The following is a 26,192-nucleotide window of genomic DNA, read 5'->3' on the forward strand; positions in this document are numbered from 1 at the left end:
AGAGACCTCTGGGATAACATCAAGCACGACAACATGCGCATCATAGGAATACCAGAAGGTGAAGAGAGGAAGCAAGGGATTGAGAACATATTTGAAGTAATAATGTCCGAAAACTTCCCCAACTTGATGAAGGAAACCAACATACAAGCCCAGGAAGTGCAGAGAGTTCCAACCGGATAAACCCAAACAGGTCCACACCAAGACACATTACAGTGAAAATGGCAAAGCTTAAAGACAAAGAGAGAATCCTAAAAGCAGCAAGAGAAAGAGAGAGGGTTACATACAAGGGAACTCCCATAAGACTATCAAATGACTTTTCTACAGAAACATTGAAGGCCAGGAGAGAGTGGCAGGAGATACTCAAAGTGATGGAAAACAACCTAGATTGCTTTATCCAGCAAGGCTATCATTTAAAGTTGATGGAGAGATAAAGAGCTTTCCAGAAAAAAATAAGCTAAAGGAATTTATTACCACCAAGCCAGCATTGCAAAAAAATACTAAAAGAACTTCTGTAAATAGAAGAAAGATCAAAACAACCTAACTACAAATTTAAAAATGGCAATAACTATGTACCTATCAATAATCACTTTAAATGTAAATGGATTAAATGCTCCAATCAAGAGACATAGGGTGGCTGACTGGATAAGAAAGCAAGACCCTTGTATATGCTGTATACAAGAGACTCACCTCAGAACAAAAGACACACACAGGCTGAAAGTGAAGGGTTGGAGTAAGATATTTCATGCAAATGGAAACGAGAAAAAAGCTGGAGTTGCAATACTTATATCTGACAAAATAGACTTTAAAATGAAGAACATATTAAAAGATAATGATGGGCACTATATAATAATAAAGGGATCAATCCGACAAGAAGACATAACCCTAGTAAACATCTATGCACCCAACATAGGAACACCTAAATATATAAAACAGGTACTGACTGACATAAAGACAGAGATCAACAGTAACACTATCATAGTAGGGGACTTCAACACACCTCTGACAACAATGGACAGGTCATCCAGACAGAAAATCAATATGGAAACAACAGCCTTAAATGATACATTGGATCACTTGGATTTAATCGATATTTTCAGAACATTTCACCCCAATGCTGCAAAATACACGTTTTTCTCAAGCGCACATGGAACATTTTCCGAGATAGACCATATGTTAGGCCACAAAACAAGTCTTGATAAATTTAAGAAAATCGAAATCATACCAATTGTCTTCTCTGATCACAATGCTATGAAATTAGAAATGAACTACAGGAAAAAAACTGGAAGACACGACAATTCATGGAGGCTGAATAACTTATTACTAAATAATGAATGGGTCAAGCAGGAGATCAGGGAAGAAATCAAAAGATATCTCGAGAAAAACAAAAATGAAAACACGACCCAAAATCTATGGGATGCTGCGAAGGCCGTCCTAAGAGGGAAATTCATAGCTTTGCAGGCCTACCTAAAGAAACAAGAAACATCACTAATCAACAGTTTATCTTCACACTTAAGGGATCTGGAAAAAGAACAACACAATAAGCCCAAAGGGAGCACAAGGAAGGAGATAATAAAGATCAGAGCAGAAATAAATGAAATAGAAACCAGAAAATCAATACAAAAGATCGATGAATCCAAGAGTTGGTTCTTAGAGAAGATAAACAAAATTGACAAACCTTTAGCCAAACTCATTAAAAAAAGAGAGAGAGGACCCAAATTAATAAAATCAGAAATGAAAGAGGAGTAGTGACAACGGACACCACAGAAATACAAAAAGTTTTAAGAAGTTACTATGAGCAACTATATGCCAACAAATTTGACAATCTGAAAGAAATGGACAATTTTCTAGAGGCGTACAACCTTCCAAGGCTACTTCAAGAAGAAACAGAAAACCTGAATAGACTGATTACCACCACGGAAATTGAATCAGTCATCAACAATCTCCCAACAAACAAAAGCCCTGGACCAGATGGCTTTACAGGTGAATTTTACAAAACGTTCAAAAAAGAATTATCACCTATTCTCCTCAAGCTCTTCCAAAATATCCAGAAGGAAGGAAGACTCCCAAACACTTTTTACGAAGCCACTATCACCCTGATCCCAAAATCAGACAAAGACACCACAAAAAAAGAAAACTACAGGCCGATATCTCTAATGAACATAGATGCAAAAATCCTCAACAAAATATTAGCGAACGGAATTCAGTAATACATTAAAAAGATCATACACCATGATCAAGTGGGATTCATCCCTGGTATGCAAGGGTGGTTCAACATCCGCAAATCAATTAATGTGATACACCACATTAACAAAATGAAAAATAAAAATCACATGATCATATCAATAGATGCAGAAAAAGCATTTGATAAAATCCACAGCCATTTATGATAAAAACCCTTAAGAAAGTGGGAATAGAGGGATCATATCTCAATAAAGGCCATATATGACAAACCCGCAGCTAACATCATACTCAATGGGGAAAAGCTAAAACCATTCCCCCTAAGATCAGGAACAAGGCAAGATTGCCCACTATCTCCGCTTCTATTCAACATAGTGCTGGAAGTTCTAGCCACAACAATCAGACAAGAAAAAGAAATAAAAGGCATCCAAATTGGTAAGGAGGAAGTAAAATTATCATTATATGCAGATGATATGATACTATATATAGAGAACCCTAAAGACTCCACCAAGAAGCTATTAGAGCTGATAGATGAATTTAGTAAAGTAGCAGGATACAAAATTAATATTCAGAAATCAGTTGCATTTGTATATACCAATAATAAAACATCAGAAGGAGAAATTAAAAAAACAATCCCATTTAAAATTGCCCCAAAGACTATAAAATACCTGTGAATAAATTTAACCAAAGAAGGAAAAGAGCTGTACTCAGAAAATTATAAGACACTGAAGAAAGGAATGAAGGAAGATATAAATAGATGGAAACACGTATCATGTTCATATATAGGAAGAATTAATATAGTTAAAATGTCCATACTGCCTAAGGCAATATACATATTCAACGCAATTACTATCTAACTACCAACGACGTTTTTCACAGAAATAGAACATATAATCCTAAAATTTATATGGGACCATAAAAGACCCTGAATAGCCAAGGCAATCTTGAGAAATAAGAACAAAGTGGGAGGTATAACAATACCTGACTTCAAATTATACTACAAGGCTACAGTAATCAAAACAACATGGTACTGGCATAAAAACAGACACAGATCAATGGAACAGAATAGAGTCCAGAAATAAATCCATGCCTATATGGCCATTTAATCTACGACAATGGAAGCAAGAATGTACGATGTGGTAAAGACAGTCCATTCAATAAATGGTGCTGGGAAACCTGGACAGACACATGCAAAAAAATGAAGCTGGACCACCTCCTTACACCATATACAAAAATAAATTCAAAATGGCTTAAAGACTTAAATGTAAGATCTGAAACCATAAAATACCTAGAAGAAAATATAGGAAGAAACTTCACAGACATTACCCGGAGTAAGATTTTTACTGATATATCCCCTCGTGCGAGGGAAGTAAGAGAAAAAATAAACATGTGGGATTATATCAAACTAAAAAGTATTTTCACAGCAAAGGAAACCATCAATAAAACAAAAAGGGATCCTACTGAATGGGAAAAAATATTTTCCAATGATATATCTGATAAGGGTTTAATATCACAAATCTATGAAAAACTCACTCAACTCAACTCCAAAAAAACAAACGACCCAATTAAAAAATGGGCAGAGGACTTGAAGAGACATTTTTCTAAAAAGGACATACAGATGGCAAACAGACATATGAAGAAATGCTCAACCTCACTAACCATCAGAGAAATGCAAATAAAAACCACAATGAGATACCACCTCACCCCAGTCAAAATGGCTATCATCAATAAATCAACAAACAACAAGTGCTGGCGCGGATGTGGAGAAAAGGGAACGCTTGTGCACTGTTGGTGGGATTACAGATTGGTGCAGCCACTATGGAAAACAGTATGGAGGTATCTCAAAAATCTGAAAATGGAACTACCCTATGATCCAGTAATTCCACTCCTAGGTATCTATCCGGAGAAATCCAAAACTCCAATTCAAAAATCTTTATGCACTCCTATGTTTATTGCAGCACTATACACAATAGCTAAGACATGGATACAACCGAAATGCCCATCGGTAGATGACTGGATTAAGAAACTGTGGTACATTTATACAATGGAGTATTACGCAGCCATAAAGAAGAAAGAAATCTTACCATTTGCAACAACATGGATGGACCTAGAGAACATTATGTTAAGTGAAATAAGTCAGACAGAGAAAGATAAGTACCATATGATCTCACTTAAATGCGAATCTAAAGAAAAGAATAAGTGAATGAACTAATCAGAAATAGTTTTGGAGACAAAGAGGAAAAACTGAGGGTTGCTAGATGGGCGGGGCAGTGGGGGTAAGGGAGAAGGTGAGGGGATTAGAAAACAATCAGTAACCACAAGATGGCCACGGGGTTCGAAAATTAATCTGGGAAACGTAATTTAGTGGTTACCAGAGGGTAAGGGGGTTGGGGGGTGGGAGATGAGGGTAAGGGGGATCTAATATATGGTGATGGAAGGAGAACTGACTCTGGGTGGTGAACACACAATGTAATTTATAGACGATGTGATACAGAATTGCTCACCTGAAATCTATGTAATTTTACTAACAATTGTCACCCCAATAAATTAAAAAAAAAAAAAAAAAGAATGAGCTTAGGAAATCATTTCCTGAAAGCACATTTCAATAGAAAAAGGGGACTATAGTGAGACCACATAAAGTAGAGCAGGGTGGTGATAGTCTGTCCTTGAACAGAAAAGCAAAAAAAATTTTTTTTAAGTTGCAAAGTAAGGAAGAGGCCACTGATGATAAACTTAACCTACTTCATTTATTTATTCATTGGTTCCACAAATATGTTTTAGGCATCTCCATAGAGGCAGATACTAGGAATATATGAGTGAACAGGACAGACATAGATCCTGTCCTCAGGGGAAGCTTATATCTAGTATGGGAGGCAAATAGGTAGCTGGACAATCACAGTAAAATATGACTAGTGTAGTCAAGGTGGGCACAGGGCACTGAAAGAGAACACATTAGGAGCACATAAAGCAGACTTGGGGAAAGGGGTTGATCAGGGAAAGCTTCTTGAAGGCAGTGAAATCATAGGAGTGAGGGTTAGGGGTCCAGTATTCTTGAGAAAGGGAACAGTATATGCAAAGTCCCTAAAACAGTAATGCTGTTGTCCTCCCCAGCTCCACAGTTGAAAGGTAGAACATCAAAGTACAGTTGAGGTGAAAGTGCTTATCACCTGTGGGTCTAAGCTAGGGACAGCCTAACTCTTCCTGCAAAGGGCCAGATAGTGAATATTGTAGGCTCTGTGGTCCATGTAGTCTGTTACAACTACTTAAATCTGCCATTCTAACAGGAACTAGCCATAGGCAGTATGTAAACAAATGTATGCAGTTGTATTTCAATAATACTTTATTTATAAGAAAAGGCAATCGCGGGATTTGGCCCAGGAGCCACGGCTTTTTAACCTCTGGTCTAACTACAACTAGAGCAAAATAGAGGAGTCTGAGTAAACTTCACTTGCTGGGGTGGTCCTCCCTAGAGAAAGGTAAAATTTGTGCTAAAAGAATACCAGGCAGGGAGCACAAAGAACTGAACTCAGGACTTGGTCAGGGCACAAATTCTAGGATACTGTCTTTCTTATCTGTAAAATGAAAGAGTAAAATAGGATGATCTATAGGGACTCTTCTCTGAAGGTCTAGGACAGGGGTACTTAACCTGGGAAGCCCGCAAGGAGTCTGTGGGTAATACTGAGCAGTCCATCAAATTAGATGTAAAAACATTGCAGTTTTAGTTTCATTAATTTCCAACTAAAATTGTATATTTTAGTTGGAAATATACAATAGTGTAGTGTATATTTCAATTACAAGTGTAGGCAACAAGCCCTCAGTCATATTAGCATTATCTATGATTTTGTCTCAAATAGAAATCACAGGTATATTGTTACAGCTGTGACACATATGTTGAAATATCGTCTATGCTTATCACTTCTTTGAATTTAGGGTAGCTATTAGATCTGCAATGAGGCTTTGTTTTTTAATGTGTTAATAGAGACACATATATGTCTATATCACAAATTGGAGTTTATGGATATTTGATAACTATATTTTGATATTAGTTTTCTCTGTAATTCTATGTAATTTATTTTGCCCTTTAAAGGACAGTATTCTGAGAAGAAGTCAATCCTTCCCCCTAAAATGGTTAACAATTCCTGGACTAGAGCAATGGGTTATTAGTTTATATCTATCATACTGGCAAAATATTTTTTTAAAAAACACTCTTTTGGGGGGGAAGATATGGCAAAGATGTATTTTCTTATATAGCTGATGAAAATAAAAATTGTTACAGTCTTTTTAGAAAGTAATATGGCAATATTTATTAAAATTTAAAAATACATATGTACTCTGTAATCTCACTCCTAAGGTAATATAAATAAAAACTCCCATAGAAAAAATTTAAAAAAGACATATAGACAAGTATTGTTCAAAAGATCATAAACAAAAACACAGATCTGGAAACAAGATGAATACCTATTGCTAAGGCAAAGGTTGGAAACTGATAATATATCCACACAATGGAATATTTATAAAATCATTAAAAAGAATGATTTAGAGCTCTACCAGATGCCCTGGTGGAATTTCTACAAAGTATCATTGAGTGAGGAAAATAGCACAATTTTATTCCATTTAATTAAAATACACCGTAACAAAAAAAGTTATATGTATATGATGTGTTGGTGTTTGTGTAGAGAAAAGTGAGGAAAGAAGTACATTAGCGTACTAATATGAGTTACGTGGGAGAAGGTGATGTTGATGGAGAGGAGGAAAGAAGCCAAGCAAAAATAGAGAAGACAACTCTAACAATAACAACTAAGTGTATATATATAATGTGATTGCATTTGTGTTTATACAAAGTTATATTTGTATGATTAAAACAGAAATAATTCCCTCCACCCCTCAGAAAAATCTATGATATCAGATAACCATAGGCTGAGTTCACCTTCTCTGGTTAACTATCAGTACATCGACTATCTGTTGACTCCCTCTTGTCTCCAAACTGATGTCTTACATCTTCTGGCAGATTATTTGGGAACTTAAAATATAAATCACAACACCTAAAATGGCTTTATTTTACAAAAGAGTATGTCTATTTTTGATACAAACAACTCATCTGTTCATTCATTTCCAGAGTACCCTCAGTGCCAGGGACTACACTATGAGAATGAAAAGGAGCGAAAGACAAGGAGGAATATTTACATATTCTTCTCAATTTCTAGTTTGTTTCTTTATTGTTCTTTTTAATTAACATCAAACACTTTTTTTTTCTCATTTCTGCTACTTACTCCTGTGCTGCCTCACCAAATTCTCATAAAAATAGGATCAATGCCCAGTACATCATAGATACTCAAGAGAGGCTTGCAGAGCAATGAATTTAAGTCCACTTGTCACATCTTCAAGGTCAGAAGGGAGTAGCGTTGGCTCCGACCAGTCCTGATCCTGCCCAATGACCTGGAAGCTCAGGAATCTGATCAGGCCACTTTGCAGTCGCTGCCCACTCTACCCACTGCACATCAGTTTCTGTTCTGACGGCCAAGAATGAGAACAAAAGAAGTGAAATGCCAGCAGTTTGCAGTCTCCTCACTCGATTCGATGGCCTTTTTGTTTTTACCTCCCCAGATCTATTCTGGGAACTGTTAAACCACACGATAGTTTAATTCTCTCAAACTGCTGTTTTTAACTCTTAGGAAGAAAGGGGCTCTCACAGTTTTCTCCTTGCAAAATGGAGAATGAAAAATAATCCTACACAAACTGGATTTCTCTATTATAGATGGCAGCTGCTACGACACTAGGTATAGTAATAACTATAATTCCTAAAACCAGTACCACACATTTCAAAGTATTTCCTTCCATATATTAAATTTCAGGAGAGACAGGAAAACAGTATTATTAGCATCAGGCAAAGAATCTAAAGCTAGGTAGATATATCTATAGGTAAACAACTTGCTGGACATGATAAACTAGTAATACGGGAACTACAAGTTGAACCTCGGTCTTTCAAATAGTAACAGGGGCAATCAGCATTTTAAAGAAAATGAATTGGTGTCCATCAGAACTGCCCAGCAGAAATAGAATGTGAGCCACACGTGTTTAAGTTCAAATTTTTCCAATCACCACATTAACAACAACAAACAAAATACATGAAATTCGTTTTAACATTATTATGTCATCCAGTATAGTTTAAATATTGTCATTTCATCATGCAATTAATATAAATAATTTTTTTTCCACTTTGGTGGATGTCACTTAGGACTGTCATTCTGGACAGATCTTTATTTAATTATGCCATTTATTAAACTAGAAAAAATTATCAACTAGACTTATTCTGGTGATCCTTTTGCAATATAATTTTAATGAGCTAGTTTACCTTCCCTTTTGCACTAAGCCATGGAAATCTAGTATGCATTTTATACTTTGAGAACATCTGAATTTGGATTAGCCCCATTTCAAGTATGCAATAGCCACATGTGGCTGATGACTGCCATATACAAGAACACATAGACATAGGTAAAAGTGGGAGACAAGACAATAGATTGCAATAAATAACGCAAATTAAGTGAAGTCTCCCTCAAAAAGGGAATTGTGTTGTAGAAGTGTTTCAGCAGAGAAGGAGCTGAGGAAAGCATTGACCATTCCACCATCCCCCAAAGGTGGCATTCAGGGTTCTGATGTTGTACACATCACGGGTCCCCCAGGAAAACAGTATCCAGCACTCAATTATGGAAACAAGGCCTAGAAAAGTAGTGAAGAAGCTGCTCCATCCAGGACAGAAGCAGGAACAGACATAGTAGGGCTTAGAGAGCCCCTGTCAATAAGAAACCGCTCCACAATCATTTTAAACCACAGTGAGCCCTGACAGGAAACTGACCTAGTAAACCAGACAAATTACCTCCAAAGCCAGGCCTGCCTGCTCCCATTCTATATCCCCCACTGAAACTGAAGCTGTTTGGAAGCTTAGCTTAGCTTTTCGGAGGGTGAGAGAGGAAAGGCACGCAGAGAGGTCATGAAAGCTGACAGCCCAAGCTACCAGCCCTGGAGTTCTAGGTCACTATCACATCTGCATGACAGCAAGTACCCAGGGAGTGCTCTTGGGGGTGGGGATTAATCTTGACTGGCTGGCTGTCTCTGAGCTGATTGGTTCCCCTCTCTGACCTCTCAGTTGCCCTGTCAGATAATGGCCATAATAATACCTGCTCATCTGGCACCAGGCCTGTTCAGGTGGTGAGTTCCTCAGGTCACAAAAGACCGTTCATTGCCCTAATATTTAAACTATGTTTGGATAAAGTGGCCTGTGGAGTTTGCACTGGAATCTTTGTGACTTGATTCCTGACAAGGAGGCCAGAGGGACACAAAAGAGAGCACTGGGGGCAAAAAGTCATAAAAGTCTGAAGCTTGGGAAAGAGATCTTGTGTAAAAATAGATGTGAGAGGCATCATCAGCAAGGCCTAAGTGGGTAAGAAATGGCCTTTGGGGCTGGAGTGTACTCCATCGTTGTCCCCTTGGTAGACAGGACGCCTGTGCTCCTGTTTGATAATTACAAACAGCAAATTGTGAACTCAGACAAAGGTGCTGTTAAATTAGTTTTTGAAACAGAGCACTTGGGATTATTCAAATTGCACTAGATTGGTTAGTTAGGAGTGAGTCACAGCACCTCTCTGAGCCCCATTATGTATGTACAAACCAAGCAAAGATGATTTCCAGTTTTGATGTCATCTGGATCTATTTCTGAACCCTCTGCACACTCTGCTTGTGTCACAGGCCCTTAAACCTTCACTAAAAGAACAAGTCAGTGCGCTCTACACAGAATAACACGATGGCTCTCTTATAATTTTCTCCTGACTTTCGTTCAAAATGCCAAGGTACCAGAGATCCATTCTATGGGAAGGACCAGAAAGGCAGGCACATGCTGGGGAAGGGCAGAGCTAAAGATCAAGGAGCCCCATCATTTGGGGAGCTCCTGAGCTTTGCCACCCAGGCACAACTCCTCCTGCTTTCACCTGCACCTATGTCCTGAGCTCCAGCTTTGGGCTCCTTCCAGTCTATTTGTGTCCCCTTAATCTGTGGAATTTCTCAAATACTCCAGATTTTCTAGCTGGTTTAACAGCCTTATGGAGGGGTTAAAAATCTCAAATTTAAACTGTCAAAGCTGTTTAAGGTCTAACAAAGCCTCAGTGGTCTAAGTGAATCCAGGTTCCTTTCAAAAGTGCAACTACACCATAATCATTTGATATTTGCAAATTCCCCCTTTTCTTTAAAAAGAAAGAAAACCTTGACATAATCCTAGAAGGCAACTAAACATGCAATGAAAATAAAGGTAATGCAATTTCTTAATAATGCCTTTTGCTCTAACTCATAGCAGTCAGGGGAGCTCAAACCAGTGATTCCTGGAGGGAGCTACTCTAACATAACCTACCTGTACCATGCTGGGAGAGGCTGTCAAGACACCCACCTTTCTCTTGTGTCTTCACCCTAATTTCTCATGTAACATTGGGCAACTTTCTTGAATCTCTGAACTTCAGTTTCATTGTCTTGAAAATGGAGAAAGTAACCTATTTTCTACCTAGCAACCTGTATCAAGAATATAATATTGAAGTAACTTGAATTGGGAGGGAAAAAAACACCAACATAGTAAGAACGACTATGACAGGACTATAGGTGGATTTCTTTTTCTATCCTTTATTTTCTAACAGTTTTGAAATGTGATTACATTACTTAAAGAAAAAAAATTTAACATAAAAGTAACCTGAAATTGGTAAACTCCATATGAGGGCAAATCCCAGCCAATTCTTTATTATCTGTGTGACACTGAATTCACAACATGTTTTGTCTACACTCAATTTTTAAAACGCAAATGTAATTTTCCTGGTCACTAAGAACCTTTCTGAGGCAACTTCAATCAACCAGTCAATCAAAAAATATAAATGTATGTATTTATTTGCAGCTGCAAATTCAGCATTGTGAAAAATGCTTGGGAGATATGGGGGGCCCAGACCTACCCTGAAGGAATTCACAATGATGTTGGAAAACAAAGATGTACAAATGTGACAAAATGCAAGTGACAAAATTGTGGCTATGACCAAAGAGTCAAACTGTAGCGAACAATCTCTAGCAATGAATGAATACTCAAAGTAACAAGTGACAATGTTATGGAAAATTGGGATTAAGTGAAATCTTAAAAAATATCTCACAGATAAAATGTATCTGTGAGATAGAAGGGAGATGGAAGAAAGGAGGTCCCTGTGGGAACAGAAACGATAAAACAGGAAAGAGGAACTAATATTTGCCGACACCTGCTACTCAACAGGCACTATTGTTGGTACCTCATGTAAGTAATTTTGTTGACTCCTTACAACCACCATGGGAGACAGGCATTCTTAGCATCCCCATTGGACAGATGAGGAAACTGAGCCTCAATGATGGTGCTATGTTTATGGGATAATGTAGGAACCCACCTGATTATAGGAGGCAAGTGTGTCTAATGACGTAATGAAACATAAATTAGAATACAGAGGGGGTAGATGATAGACAGCTGTACTGCCAATACTGTCCAATATACCTATTGACTATTTGATACATATCTGCTGCAACTAAGGAACTGAAACAGGGTGAAATATTTTTCTGTTAAACACAGCTTTACTGTTTTGTAGGACTTTAACCACTGAAAATTTTAGCTTCCAAATTGAGATGTATTATAAGTATAAAATAGTGAATTTCAAACACTTAATATGAAAAAGGAATGTAAATAATTCATCAATAATTTTCAATATTGACTAAATGTTAAAATGATAATGTTTTGAATACATTTGTGTAAGATAAGATATAGTAATAAATTTTGTTATCTATTTCTTTTTATATTTTTAATGTGACTACTAGAAAATTTTAAATTACAAACTTTGTTCCCATTATATTCCATTGGACATTACTGATACAGAACTTTGAAATCTTGGGCATTAGTAAAGTATATATTTAGAGGCCATAAGACATTTTATTAGTGTTAGCCTGAGCTAATATTTCTTTGGGCTTATAAATTAAAATATATTCCCAATGATTTTAATTGCCTGCTGTTTAGGATCATATATAATGGTTTTATGTGTACATTACACACATATTATGTGAACCCCTACATCTCTGTAGCTGAGATGTAATTACCCCATTTTACAGAGCAAGACACCAAAGCCAGTTAACCCAGTTGCTAGTGAGGAGCAGAGAGGAATTCAGCCAGTTTTTCAGCTTTAATTTCTCACCCTTCCTTGGGCAGAGCCTGTCTCGAACACACACTTGTCCCCATCGTTCTCATCTGCAAATCCCTAGGAGGCTTCCCATGCAGCAGTATTGCTCATCAAAGGAGTCCAGGTGGATTTCTAGGACATTTCCTACTAACGCACAAACTCTAGTAATACGCCGACACTTGGTATGCAATATTGTTACAGTCTCTGCACCTCAGATGCAGGCTTTCTGGATGCTTGTATATGTGGGTGCTGATCCAGCTGTACTCTCATCCCCTTTTCTGCATGACTCCAACAGGCATTTGGGTGCTGGCTGTTTGGCTCCAACAAGCTGTTCAAACAAGCACCTCCAGACAGCAGGAACCATCAGAAATGTATCACTTCTCTAGACACAGAGTAAATTCACTCCTTACTTAAGGCCCACTCAGATATAAGCACTATTGTCCCGACTTTATCCAGAAGCTCTGATTGCTCACTCATCTCTTTGCCTCCCACAGCACCCTATCAATAATCCTTTGTACAAGGGACATGCTTAATAAAGGTCTGCTGTGACAGGTGGGCAGAATGAAGTCAGCACCTTCTTTCTAAATAAGTCCAGGAGGATTCCTGATTTAGACAGCATTAAGAGTGGCCGTGTTGCCTGGTGCTAAGTGTGTGGATTCTAAAGTTAGATGGAGACTTGATTCAAGTTTCTGATTCAGCCACGTGGTACATGTGTAACCATGAGAAAATTGCATAACCTTTCTGAGTTTTGTTTCCTCATTTTAAAAATAGGGATGATGATAATGGTCAGAGTTGGTACTTATGGCCAAGGAAGTGAGGAGGTGGGGCTCCCAATCTAGCTTTCACTCTTATCACCAGTCCACATGCTGTGGTTCAGGGCAGTGTCAGTCAGAAAAAAGGGTCACCATTCTCTAAACCATTTAGAGGTTCTATCTACCCACCAAGCCAGTGCTTACAAGGCGAGGTCTACCCAGATGTGGAATCTTTTTCTTGTAAAGATTCATCGGGATAGATAATGCATAGAGTGTTTGGTCAGAAATTATAGTTGATCCTTGAACAACACAGGTTTGAACTGCATAGGTCTACTTATGCGTGAATTTTTTTTCAACAAATATACAGTCAGCTCTTGTATCTCCAGGTTTTGCATCCACAGATTCAATCAATGGTAGATTCAACCAAATATAGATTGAAAATAGTATTTTCAATCCACTGTTTGGGAACCTGTGGATGTGGATGGCCAACTGTATGAATTTTTCTCTGCCATGGTATATAAGGGACTATAGCATCTGGATTTTGGCATCTCAATCCCCCATGGGTAACAAGGGAGAACTGTAGTTAAGTTTGGGGGGAGTCAAAGTTATATGCGTATTTTTGACCATGCAGAGGGGTCAGCACCCCTAACTCCCACACTGTTCAAGGGTCAGCTGTCCTATCTTTCAGGATGTCATTATTTAGGGAACTGAAGTATTTTCTATCTGTCATCACAGAACTTTCTCTCCTTATTTGATGCAGCGGAAAGGAAACGACAGACTGGGTTCATGTTCTGATTACCTCTTTCATTTGTGTCTGTTGAGCCTCAGTTTCACATTTATAAGACAGGGACAAAAATAATAAGACTGTTTTGGTAATTAAAATGATACCTAGCACAATGGCGGGCATTTGTAGGCCCGTAATAATTTTGAGTGACCTTCCCACTTGTTGAGAATGAAAAAAACAGCAAAGGCAAAGGATCCTGAATGTGACACTAATTTCCCTGACTTTGTCTCCTTTACTGAATTCTCAATTCCTATCATACCCACTCAATTATGGACAGATGAGAGGCTTACCACTGTATTTATCTGTTAGAGAATTCACCCACTATCAGGGCTTCAACTTCCACATCTTTGACATGGCACCGAATTCTTTTTCTTGACTGTAATCACCCAATTTATAAACACATTGCTCTAACTGCATGTCAGATATTTCCATTTGAGAGATCAATCAGCTCATTAAATTCAACCTGGCTAAAAACAAACTGACCATCTTCCTTCCAAAACTTCTTCCCTTCTCCTCTCTCCACTGGTGACCTTACTTCTTATTTCATTGAAGTAGCAGGTCAGAGTTTGAGTAGGCTGAGACAGCTGGAATTTATAGAACAGAATACAATAGAGAAGGAATCTGCATAGGAAAGAGACCCGGAAAATTGCATAATGATCCCCTTGAGTCTTTCACTAAATACTAAGCTTCACATGCTCAGGAAGAAATTCTATGAAGTCAGATAAAGTACAGATACTGAGGAGCTATAAACTAAACATTTCCAGAGCTCACATGAAGCTGGGAGATAAATCAAGTTCTAACCAGCCAGCATGAAGAGAGTTTGTTGAACCTTGGGACATTTAGTAAAGATTGCAGAAGAGTCACACCTTAGAAATATGGTAAAAACTACCCCAAAGGTAAAGGTTATGTTAGACTCACTTTTTAAAATTACTTAAACAAATCTCAAAAGGATCAGGCTGATCCGCAAGTAACTTAATTGTCTGCCAAAACAAAACTCACCACTCTTTAAAGAAAGACAACCAAATCTAGACACTGAACAATGTTATAATCACAATCTCCAACACCAATTGATGATGCAACACCCAAAATTGCTAGATATGTAACCAATAACCAGTAACTTTTTAAAAATTCAGGCAATAAAAACAACAACAGAACAGACAGAAGCAATAGAAATAGCAGACAAGGACTTTAAAATGGCTAATATACATACATTTGAGGATTTAAAGGAAAACATAACAGTAATGAGATAAAGATACAGAAAAGAAGCAAAATGAAACTTCGAGGGCTAAAAAGGATTATATCTGAAACGCAAAATTCACTAAATGGACTTACATAACAGTAGATTAAATATTGTAGGAAAAAAAACACAAGTGAACTTTTATACAAGCAATAGAAATTATCCAAATTGAAGCAGAGAAAGAGAAAGGATTGAAAAAACTGCTCCTAACATCAGCAACTTTCAAGGTAATGTAAAGCAGTCTAACATATGTGTAACTGGAGTCCCAGAGAGGGAAGCATAAATGAATATTTAAATAAATAATAGTCAAAAATTTAACTGATTTGATGTAAATTATAAACCCACAGGTCCAAGACACTCAACAATAGAAAGGAAAAACATTAGAGACATCATTGTGAAACTACTGTAAATCAAAGGTATAGAGAAAATTGTAAAAGCATCCAGAAGAAAAAAGACATAGAATATATAAAGAAGCAGAGTAATAAGGGTTGCAGACTTCCCTCAGAAATAATGCAAGGCAAGAAGCAATTGAATGACACTTTTAAAGGGCAGAAAGAAAAGCAGTCAACACAGAATTCTATATTCATGGAGGATATTCCTCAACAATAGAGTCAAAATAAAGACATTTTTTAAAAAGCTAAAAGAATTTGTCATCAGCTGATCTGCACTACAAAAAACTTTTTGATGAAGTTTATGTTGAAGGAAAATGACATGATGGAAACTCAGATCTACTTCATAAGGAAATGAAGAGCACTGAAATACCAAATGTATGAGTAAATATGAAATGCATTTAAATATATGAAATTAGTAAATTAAAACATTCCCTTAAATAAACTCCAAACTCAAGTGATTTCCCTGATGAATTCTATCAAACCTATAAATAAAAAATAATATGTAACTCATGAAAACTTTTTCAGAAAACTGAGGATGTAATATTTGCCAGCTCATTTTACAGGACAGCAATACTATGATACAAAAACCAAATATGAAATTACAAGAAATAAAAATTTCAAACGAATATCCTTCATAAATATGGACATAAAAACTCTTTAAAAGATTAGCAAATTAAATTCACCACTGTATAAAAATGATAACCCATCATGACAAAATTGGGTTTACACCAAGAATGCAATGTTGTTTTAACATTTGAAATTCAACAACTGAAATTCACCATAACAAAATAAAGGAGAAAATTACATAATAAAGCACATGCCTTATAGAATTTGAAAAGCTGATTCTAAATTTATATAGAAATTTATATAGAAATGCAAAGGATCTACAATATATGTAATTTTAGATAAAGAACCAAGTGGGAGGATATATATACTACCTGATTTCAGATTTACTATAAAGCTAAACAACACAGTGTGGTATTGGTGTGAGGATAGGCATGCAAGTCAGTGGAGAGTACGGAAGGTCCAACTATAGATCTACACATTATTTGACTGGCTGATTTTTCGACATTTTAGTAAATTCAAACAGTACAATTAACATGTTAATTCAATGGGGTTTGAATGGGGGAAAACAGCTTCCAAAAAATGGTATTAGCATAACTAGAACTTGTGGGAAAAACTGTAAATCTTGACTTTTATTTAACATCCCATGCAAAACTAAACCTAAAATTCATAAATACAAAACTTCTAAAAGAAAACATCTGAGAAAACATTATCAGTCTTGGGTAGCAATGATTTTTTTTTCTTTTTCTTTTTCTCAATTTATTGGGGTGACAATTGTTAGTAAAATTACCTAGATTTCAGGTATATAATTCTGTATTGCATCATCTATAAACCCCATTGTGTGTTCACCACCCAGAGTCAGTTCTCCTTCCATCACCATATATATGATCCCCTTTACCCTCATCTCCCACCCCCACCCGCCTTACCCTCTGGTAACCACTAAAATATTGTCTGTGTCTATGAGTTTTTGTTTCTCATTTGTTTGTCTTGTTCTTTTGTTGCTTTTGGTTTATATACCACATATCAGTGAAATCATATGGTTCTCTGCTTTTTCTGTCTGACTTATTTCGCTTAGCATTATACTCTCAAGATCCATCCATGTTGTCACAAGTGTTCCTATATCATCTTTTCTTATCGTCGAATAGTATTCCATTGTGTATATATACCACAACTTCTTTATCCATTCATCTATCGAAGGACATTTTGGTTGTTTCCATGTCTTGGCCACCGTAAACAAAGCTGCAATGAACATTGAAGCACACCTGTCTTTACGGATAAATGTTTTCAGAATTTTTAGGGTAGATACCCAGGGGAGGGATAACTGGGTCATATGGTAATTCTATTCGTAATTTTTTGAGGAACCTCCACACTGCCTTCCATAATGGCTGCATCAGTCTGCATTCCCACCAACAGTGTATGAGGTTCCTTTTTCTCCACAGCCTCTCCAACACTTGTTACTATTTGTCTTGATGATAGCCATTCTGACTGGGGTGAGGTGATATCTCATGGTGGTTTTTATTTGCATTTCTCTGATGATTAGTGATGTTGAGCATTTTTCATATGTTTATTTGCCATTTGTATGTCCTCTTTGGAGAAATGTCTCTTCAGATCCTCTGCCCATTTTTCCATTGGGTTGTTTGTTTTTTTGTTGTTGAATTTCATGAGTTCCTTGTATATTTAGGATATTAGCCCCTTATCTGAGGCACTATTTGCAAAAATCTTCTCCCATTCAGTTGGTTGCCTCTTTATTTTGTCCATGGTTGATTTTACTGTGCAGAAGCTTTTAAGTTTCATATAGTCCCATTCGTTTATTTTAGCTTTTACTTTTCTTGCCTTTGAAGTCAAATTCATAAAATGCTCTTTGAACCCAAGGTCCATAAGTTTAGTACCTGTTTTCTTCTATGCAGTTTATTGTGTCAGGTCTTATGCTTAAGTCTTTGATCCTTTTTGAATTAATTTTGGTACATGGTGACAGATAGCAGTCCAGTTTCATTCTTTTGCACGTGGCTTTCCGATTCTCCCAGCTCCATTTATTGAAGAAGCTGTCTTTCCTCCATTATATGCTTTTAGCTTCTTTGTCAAAAATTATCTGTCCATATTTATGTGGTGTTATTACTGCGTTCTCAATTCTATTCCGTTGGTCTATGTGTCTGTTTTTCTGCCAATACCATGCTGTTTTGATTATTGTAGCCCTGTAGTACAAGCTAAAGTCCGGGAGTGTGATACCTCCAGTATTGTTCTTTTTTCTTAAAATTGCTTTGGCTGTTGGGGGTCTTTTGTGGTTCCAAACAAATCTGGTGATTTTTTGTTTTATTGCTTTTTAAAAAGGCCATTGGGATTTTGATGGGGATTGCATTACATCTGTATATTGCTTTGGTAATAAGGCCATTTTAACTATGTTGATTCTTCCAATCCATGAGCACGGAATGTCTTTCCATTTCTTTGTGTCTTCTTCAATTTCTTTCAAAAATGTCTTATAGTTTTCAGCATACAGGACCTTCACATCCTTGGTTAAGTTTATTCCTAGGTATTTTATTCTTTTTGCTGCAATTGCAAAAGGAATTGTTTTTTGTATTTCTTTTTCTGAGATTTCATTGTTTGTATATAGGAATGCAATGGACTTTTGTACATTGATTTTGTTGCTGGCAACTTTATTCATTCATTGTTTCTAATAGCTTTTTGATGGAGTCTTTAGGGTTTTCTATATACAGCATCATGTCATCTGCAACGAGTGACAATTCAACTTCTTCTTTCCCAATTTGGGTGCCTTTTATTTCTTTCTCTTACCTGACTGCTCTGGTGAGGACTTCCAGCACCATGTTGAAAAGCAGAGGTAATGGGAGAGCCCTGTCATGTTCCTGAATGAAGAGCAAAGGGCTTCAGTTTTTCACAATTAATTATGAGATTCGCTGAGGGTTTATCATATATGGACTTTATTATATTAAAGTATTTTCCTTCTATACCTATTTTATTAAGTGTTTTAATCATAAATGGATGTTGTATCTTGTGAAATGCTTTTTCAACATGAATTGATATGATCATATGATTTTTGTCCTTTATTTTGTTTATGTGATGTGTCATCACATTGATGGATTTGCGGATGTTGAACCATCCTTGTGCCCCGGGGATGAAACCCATGTGGGAGTGATGAATAATCTTTTTAATGCATTGTTGTATTCGAGTTGCTAGAATTTTGTTTGGGATTTTTGCATCTGTGTTCATCAGAGATTTTGGTCTGTAGTTTTCTTCCTTTGTGTTGTCCTTATCAGGTTTTGGAATCAGGGTAATGTTGGCCTCATAAAATGAGTTGTGGAGTACTATCTCTTCCTCAATTTTTTGGAAGAGTTTGAGCAGGATTGGTATCAGATCCTCTTTGAAAGTTTGGTAGAATTAACTAGTGAAGCCATTTGGTCCAGGACTTTTGCTTTTGGGAAGGTTTTGGAAGACTGATTCAATATTGTTACTGGTGATCAGTCTGTTTAGATTTTCCAGTTCTTCATGGTTCAGCCTAGGAAGGCTATATGTTTCTAAGAACTTGTCCATTTCTTCTAGGTTATTTAATTTGGTGGCATATAGTCTTTCATAGTATTCTTGGATGATCCTTTGTATCTCTGTGGCATCCGTGATAACTTCCCCTTTTTCATTTCCGATTTTGTTAAATAGTGTCTGTTCTCTTTTTATATTAGTGAGTGTAGCCAAGGATTTGTCAATTTAGTTAATCTTTTCAAAGAACCAGCTCTTTGTCATATTAATTTTTTGTATTTTCTTTTTGTTCTCTATTTCATTTAGTTCTGCTCTGATTTTTGTTATTTCCTTTCTTCTGCTGACCTTGGGTTTCACTTGTTCTTCTTTTTCTAGTTCTTTAAGGTGTAACATGAGGTTATTTATTTGGGATTTTTCTTGTTTCTTAAGATAGGCCTGTAATGATATGAATTTCCCTCTTAAAACTGCTTTCGCTGCATCCCAAAAATTTTGGTACGATGTATTTTCATTGTCATTTGTTTCTATGTATCTTTTGATCTCTCCTTTAATTTCTTCTTTGACATGGTCGTTCTTTAAAAGTATGTTGTTTAATCTCCATGTATTTGTTTTTTCCTGCTTTCTCTTTGCAGTTGATATCCAATTTCAAAGCCTTGTGATCAGAGAATATGCTTGGTATGATTTCAATCTTCTTAAATTTGCTGAAGCTGATTTAGTGTCCCAATATAAGATCTATCCTTGAGAATGTTCCATGTACACTAGAAAAAAATGTATACTCTGATGTTGTAGATTGAAATGCTCTATGTATGTCAATTATGTCCATTTCATCTAATGTGTCATTTAGGGCAGCTATTTCATTATTTATTTTCTGTTTGGATAATCTATCCATAGCTGTCAATGATGTATTTAAGTCCCCTAGTATAATGGTGTTTTGATCAATTTCTCCCTTTAGTTCTGTTAGTAGTTGCTTGGTATATTTCAGTGCTCCCTGATTGGGACATAAATATTAATGACTGTTATATCTTCTTGTTGTATAGTCCCCTTTACCATTATGAAATGTCCATCTTTGTCACTTGTTACCTTTTTCACACTGAAGTCTGTTTCATCTGATATCTGTATGGCTACACCTGACTTCTCTGGATACCATTTGCTTGGAGTGTCAATTTCCACCCTTTCACTTTAACTCTATGCTTGTCCTTGTTGTTGAGATTTGTGGTTGGGTTTAGTTTTTTGATCTAATCTGCTACTCTGTGCCTTTTTATCGTTGAGTTCAGTCCATGTACATTAGGGTGATTATTGATATGTGAGGATTTCCTGTCATTCTCTCTTTAGTTTTCTGGTAAGGCTGTGTCTCCATTGTTTCTTTGCCTTTTTGTTGTTGTCTATTATTTTTTTGTGGTGGTATTCTATTATGTTTCCCTCTGTTTCTTCTTTTATTACAGTACGTTTTTCAGTTCTGGATTTTTTTTTTTTGAGTGGTTACCCTTAAGTTTATGTAAAAAAAAAGTTTGATATTTAGAGTATACCATTTTCTTCTTCAAGCTTACTTTTCTCCATTCCCATATTCCGGTTCAGGCCTTTACTCTCCTCCTTTTTATGTTTTGGTTGCCACAAATTGTCCCTGTTGATGATGGTTGAATAGCCTCCTTTAGTATTTCTTGTAGTGCAGGTCGTGTATTAGAAAATTCCCTCAGCTTTTTTATTTCTGGAAACGTCTTTATTCCTCCTTCATATCTAAAGGGTATCTTTGCTGGATATATTATTCTTGGCTCATAATTTCTCTCTTTCAATAGTTTGAATATTTGGTTCCACTCCCTCCTGGCTAGTAGAGTTTCTGCTGAAAAATCTGATGATAATCTAATGGGCTTTCCTTTGTAGGTTACCGTCTTCTTTTCCCTGGCTGCCTTGAGGATTCTTTCTTTGTCGTTGATTTTAGACAGCTTCAATGCAATGTGCCTTGGAGAAGGCCTATTGGGATTGAGGTAATTAGATGTTCTATTTGCTTCTTGGATTCGAGGATCCAGTTCTGTCCACAAGTTTGGGAAGTTCTCATCGACAATTTGTTTGAATATACTCTCTGTTCCTTTCTCTCTTTCTTCTCCTTCGGGTATGCCCATTATACTTATATTGCTCTTTCTGATGGAGTCAGAAATTTCTTGTAGAGTTCTTTCATTTTTTTTAAGTCTCAAGTCTCTTTCTTCTTCCATCCGTGTCATTTCCAGGTTTCTATCTTCAATGTCACTGATTCTTTCCTCCATCTGGTCAACTTTACTACCTAAGCTGGCTATTTCATTCTAAATTTCTTCTGTTGAGTTTTTAATCTCCAGAAATTCTATTTGGTTCTTTTTTAAAATTTCAATCTCTTTTGTAAAATGCTCATGTTGTTCTTTGAATCTATTTCTGAGTTCATTAAACTGCCTTCCTGTGTTTTCTTGCATCTCATTGAGTTTTTTAAGAACTGCAATCTTGAATTCTCTGTCGTTTAAGTCACATATTTCCATATCTTTAAGTTCCTTTTCTGGAGACTTTTCACTTTCTTTCTGAACTGTCTTGTTGCCTTGATTATTTATGGCAATTACTGATTTATTATTTCTCTTCCTAGACATCTACAGAAGTGGGTTCTTCAACCGGTTGATAGGGAAAGGTCTTTCTTTTGTTTTCCAGTACTTGTTGGTAGAATGTTTTATTTTCTCTCTGACTGAAGCCCTTTTTTCTCTCTGACACTGTAGTGCTGGTTTCTCTGCATTATTCCAGCTTCTCACACAATGGGGGGATTCCCTGGAAGATGGGCTTCTATTCTGTTGAGAGTTCGCCTGTGTCACAGGGCACAGTGTCCATGTGGGTATGCGGAGAGCTTTTGAAGTTCCAAAGCTCTTCCTGCACCAGATTCAGAGCCCGTATGTTTCAGTAGCTCTGTTTACTCCTGCAGGGATCCGCCCAGATAGGTGGGGACAGGGGTGGGGTAGTAGTGAGAGGTGGCCCAGAGCAATGGCGGCGACCACCGCCACAGCCGGTCCTGCTTCCACAGCTCCCTCCCGTTTGCCAGAACTAGTTGGGCTGCGAATCTGTGTCTGCAGTCCACAGTTCTCAGAACAGCAAATATTCTGTTCTTTTGATCTGACACCACTACTCTTGTGCTTCTAGCACCAGGCAGGTGGGGGCAGGACCAGCTCTGGGAGGGTAGGGAGTCGGCGGCTAGTCTCAGTGCCTATGGCTTCCATTCTGTGCTCAGCAGTGAGGGCTTAAACCACCATTTTCAGCCTTCTTCCCTCAGTCTTTTCTCTGAGGTCTCTGCCGTGAGCGTTGGGTTCAGCTGTGTCATATGCTGCCCCCTCAGCCCTGCAGGCCATAAGAGTAGCCCTAATAGTCCGAGTTCTTCCCTCTCCTTCAGCTGCAGTAGTTCCGGGATGGAGCGAGTTCGGAGCACTGAGGTATGTCTGCGTCCTGCGCCCGTGCGGCTCCGTCTCTGCACTTCTCCCTTCCCTCCTCCCCTGCTCGCACGATTCACCAACCTGTAGGTGAATTCAGTAGTGGGCCTCTTCGTTTTGCCTGTCTGCTGTGCAGGGAGTCCTTTGTGGAGTTATAGTTGTTAGATTTGTTGTAAATTCCAGGGGAGATTTACAGAGGCTTACCTCACGCTGCCATTTTGATGACGTCTCAGGTTAGATTATTTATTTGAGATTTTTCTTCCTTAAGGCAGGCCTCTATGGCTATGAATTTCCCTCTTAGGACTGTTTTTACTGTATCCCATAGATTTTGAGTCATGTTTTCATTTTCATTTGTCTAAAGGTATCTTTTGAGTCCTTCCTTGATCTCATTGTTGAACCATTTATTATTTAGTGTCATGTTATTAAGCCTCCGTGTGTGTGTGTGTGTGTGTGTGTTTCTTGTAATTTATTTCTAGTTTCATACCACTGTAGTCAGAAAAGATGTTTGATATGATTTCAGTCTTCTGAAATTTATTGAGACTTATTTTGTGGCCTAGCCTATCTTGGAAAATGTTCTATGTGCACTTGAAAAAAATGTATATTCTGCTGATTTGGGGTGAAATGCTCTAAAAATATCAATTAAATCCATCTGATCTAGTGTGTCATTTAAAGCCACTGTTACCTTGTTGACTTTCTGTCTGAAGATCTGCCCATTGGTGTCAATGGAAAGTTAACATCCTCTACTATGATTGTTTTACTGTCGATCTCCCCCTTTATGTTCATCAATATTTGCTTTATATATTTAGGTGTTCCTATGTTTAGTGCATAAATACAGAGGGTGCCAAAAAATGTATACACATTTTAAGAAAGGAAAACTGTATTAAAATTGTAATACTCAATATATACTAATAACAAAAGATGAATGCAAGTCGTGTTTGACTTCTGCAAATACAAGAGTTGCTCAAAGTTGTTACCATCAGCATCCAGACACTTCTGATTATGGCAAACTACTGCTTGCACAACATTGACCATAGTGTCCACTTGTATGCATTTTTTTGACACCTCCAGTATTTACTGTGTAATATCATCCTGTTGGATTGATCTCTTTATCATTACATAATGTCCCTCTTTTCTCTTATTATAGCCTTCGTTTTAAAGTCTATTTTGTAGGATATAATTATTGCCAACCCAGCTTTTTTTTTCATTTCCATTCACATGAAATATCTTTTTTCATCCCTTTACTTTCAGTCTGTGTGTGTTTTTCAATCTGAAACGGGTCTCTTGTAGACAGCATACAGGTATTGTTTTATTATCTATTCAGCTACTCTATGTCTTTTGTTGGAGTATTTAATCTATTTACATTTAAAGTGATTATTGATAGATACAAAGTTATTCCAATTTTATTATTCATTTTAATCTTCTTTTTCTCCTCATTTTGTCTTCTTAAAGAAGTCCCTTTAACATTTCTTGTCATATTGATTTGGTGGTGATAAACTCCTTTAGCTTTTCATTGTCTGGGAAGTTTTTTATCTCTCCTTCAATTTTAAATAGCCTTGCGGGGTAGAGTAGTCCTGGTTGTAGGTCCTTGCTTTTCATCACTTTAAATATTTCATGCCACTCCCTTCTGGCCTACAAAGTTTCTGTTGAGAAAACAGCTGACAATCTTAGAGAGCTACCTTGTGGGTAACTAGTTGGCTTTCTCTTGCTGCTTTTAGGATTCTCTCTTTATCTTTAACCTTTGTCATTTTAATTATAATGTGTCTTGGTGTGTGCCTGTTTGGGTTCATCTTGTTTGGGACTCTCTATTCTTCCTGGGTTTGTATGTCTATTTCCTTCACCAGGTTAGGAAATTTTCAGTCACTATTTCTTCAAATAGGTTCTCAATCCCTTGCATTTTCTCTACTTCTGGTATTTCTATGACGCAAATGTTGTTGTGCTTCATACTGTCCCAGAGGTTTCTTAAGCTATCCTTAATTTTTTTTAAAACTTTTTCTTTTCTTTTCACAGTTCCAATTGTGTGTTTTCTTCTAACTCATTGATTTGGTCCTCCACTTCTAGTCTGCTGGTGATTCCTTCTAGTGAATTCTTCATTTCAGTTATTGTTTTCTTTAATTTTGACAGGTTCTTTTTATGGCTTCTATATCCTTTTTTAAGCTTGTTATCTCTTTGTTGAAGTTCTCCCTAAATTCCTTGAGCATTCTTATAACCATTATTTTGAACTCTGTATCTTGTAGGTTGCTTTCCTCCATTTCATTTAGTTCTTTTTCTGGAGTTTTCTCCAGTTTTTTTCATTTGGGACGTATTTTTTGTTTCCTCATTTTGGCTGCCTCTCTGTATTTGTTTCTATATATTAAGTAGACCTGCTACATCACCCAGTCTTGGCCAAAGGGCCTTATGTAGCAGGCGGCCTTATGTAGTAGGTGCCCTGTGGTACTTAGTGGCAGTCTCCCTGGTCACCTGCACCAAGTGTTCCAGCAGTGTCCCTTGTGTTTGTTGTGTGTGCTCTCCTGTTATAATTGAGTCTTGATTGCTATTGCCACATTTATGGGTGGTATTGACTCCCAGGCTGACTGGCGGTGGGGTTTGGCCATATCTACATCTTAGGGGCTACTATGTAGAAGGCTTACCCTGCAGAGTGGGATTCACCCAAGTGCTCTCTGGTGCCTGTTGAGACTGCCCTTTAACTGAGCCATTTGTGGGTTGAGTTGGGTAGTTCTCTGTTGTGGTCTGAAGCTGCCTCAAAATATATTGGTTCTGGGGCCTCTTGGGAGGGGCTCTGGTGCAGGCCCAGGTCAGCCACTGCCTATGACCAGCAGGGAACTACCTAGTAGGAGCTACAAAGCAATCCATGGTTGGTCACTGCCTGTTTTGGACCTGAAGGAGTGTCAAGAGGCCACATTGTGAACTGAGGATGGCTGCCACCAGTACCAGGCCTGGGGTAGCTCCATAAAAATCCCACTGCACCCCGAGACTTGCTGCCACTTGCTGGCTCCCTTAAGCTTCAGCCACTAATGGATCCTCGTGCAGTAAATTAGTTGGGTGAGGTGGGGTTTCAGGGAGCCACAAGGGTGGAATGAGTGTTGTTTACTAGGTTAATATAGATTCTGTTTTGTTTCCAGTGCTGAGCCTGGAGCTACTCAGCAAAAGTCTCAGAGTGCACCGA

Source organism: Rhinolophus ferrumequinum, chromosome 25 (genome assembly GCF_004115265.2).
Source record: "Rhinolophus ferrumequinum isolate MPI-CBG mRhiFer1 chromosome 25, mRhiFer1_v1.p, whole genome shotgun sequence".
NCBI lineage: Eukaryota > Metazoa > Chordata > Mammalia > Chiroptera > Rhinolophidae > Rhinolophus > Rhinolophus ferrumequinum.